Below are 2,302 nucleotides of genomic sequence, written 5' to 3' on the forward strand. Positions count from 1 at the left end.
GGAAGGAAAGAAGGAAGGAAGGGAGGGAGGGAGGGAGGGAGGGAGGGAGGGAAGAAAAGAAAAAAATGCTTGACTTAAAAGTAAATGGTACTTATTTTTTTGTCTTATAGTCAGTCAGGGCACTTTTTGTGACCTCTGAAGTGGTGGTGGTTAAATAAAATAGCAGGAGACCAGCAAATTAGGCGACTAAAGTTTTTCTCATGCCAATTTGACAGTATAAACTAGCATTAATGTGGGGTCTGAAGCCACACATGGTTAGAACTGGCTTCCCTAACCCTTGCCCCTTGACCACTATATAAACTTCTCTCATACTAGAGCCAGGCTTTTGTAAGTCTTGTTAGGCTCTAGTGGGGGGGAAGGGATTTTGGAGTCCCTTATAAAAGTTCTATGATTGATTTAGTTTGTGAGAAGTCATGAGATGCAGCATTCTTCTAGCTATAGGCAAAAATTTGCTTTAATATGGAAAAACTTCATTTTTTCCCATGGAGCAACCATAGTCAACATATAGCAATGTTTCCCTGGGTGTGTGTGTGTGTGTGTGTGTGTGTGTGTGTGTGTGTGTGTGTGTGNCCCTGGCTGTGTGTGTGTGTGTGTGTGTGTGTGTGTGTGTGTGTGTGTGTGTGTGTGTGTGTGTGTGTTTTCCTGCTTTGGGATGAAATAAGCCTCCACTGAGAAAGCATGAGAAATGGGTTATAAAAAAATATAGATGATTTTAGTTAATGAACTCAGTTGGATGAAAGAAGCACCCATGAGGACACTAAGAATGCTCTAAAAATTAATAAAAGTCCCCTGGACATCCTTAGGAGCATCTTTAAATGGAAAGTCTCAGCTACACACTTATTCCGCTAACAGCCATTTTTCTTTTCCTCAAGTGTATCTTATAATTGTTGGAACTCCTGGTCCAGTCAGAATTTTAAGCAATAAAAAAAGAGCTGTTCAAATGCTTGATTCAAATGAATTCCCTACCTTCCCTAGCCTATGAATTGTACCTCTTATAGACGGTTAAAGGTGTTCATAGAGATCTGAATTGATTTTCTCCCCTAAATGACTTGTCGGAAAGTAAAAGTGGTATGGATATGGTCCTTGTCTAGAAGGAAAGATTCCCCGGATCCAGTTAAGTAGGATTATTTTTCCCATTTTTCAGGATCTTTGGATGCTCCTCAGGTTATTTTCGCACGATCCAAACCTTTACCCACCCCTCCTGGAGCTCTTGCTGCACTCATAGGACAGAGAAAGTCAAAGTCGGTGAAATAAGGGCCAGTTTAAGGTAAAGTAAGAGTAAGCTGAAATCTTGTTTCCTATTTCTTGCTGGCCTTGCACCATAGCACAAAGTCTTAATGAGTAGATACTAAGATGAATGACCTAAATGAGAACAAGGTAGATACTTTGTTTTAAAAAAAGAGAGAGAGAAAAGAAAAGAAAGAAACTTATAGATAAAATCCTAAACCCAAAATCTGTGTTGGCCCCACAGTGTTAGGATTTAGCCTGTCTGTTTATACATGAGCACACCAGTAGGTGGCTCTGCCGCAGTAAGAAATCTCTAGAATAAAGGCTGTTGGGAGTCTCAAATTTTTGTAACTGATAAAGGAATTTGGGGGCAAATAGGGACCAGAGGCTACAACTGGGTCTTCATATGTAAGTGATCATTTGAATTTCTTGTATTTATCTCCCCATAAGAGGACTGGCAAGCTAATAAAAGTATTCATTGCAGACATTTGAATAAATTAAAAGTTTCTGAGAACACTAGCTTATATGAAATGGAAACAGGCTAGAGTTGGGCAAAGATAGGCTTGTTAGCTACGAGCTAAACAAAATTAAATAATGCCATGCTTGGAGGACAGGGAGCTACTCTGGGAAGTAGGAAGTTCTGAGTTCAAGTATCACCTCTTGCAAAGATAAGCTGAGTAACCCTGGGCAAGTAGATTTAGCCTCTCAGTGACACAAGGCAACTCTCCAGTACAAGTTCTGAGAGTGCTCCTCTGCCTCCTCTGCCTCGGTAAGAAGAGTTTTGCCACCAGGGAGCTCCCTCACCAGTGAAATCCTTGGTCCAGAACAAAAATGCTTTCTCTCTCTTTATCGTTCATCTTCCTTTGAGTCTTTCTAATGAAAAGGATCTAAATGTTGAGTTCTTCAGAATAGTAATTGATGTATAAATTGGAATGAGCTACAGATAAATTGAAGAAATTAAATTAATTAAATTGAAGGAAAGCACATATGTCAAGGGAAAGGTCTACTTTTTTGACTACAGGGAAGTGAGTTCTATACTTAGATCTACAACCAAGTAGAGCAGCGGGGTAGCTCA

This window comes from Gracilinanus agilis, chromosome 2 (genome assembly GCF_016433145.1).
Source record: "Gracilinanus agilis isolate LMUSP501 chromosome 2, AgileGrace, whole genome shotgun sequence".
NCBI lineage: Eukaryota > Metazoa > Chordata > Mammalia > Didelphimorphia > Didelphidae > Gracilinanus > Gracilinanus agilis.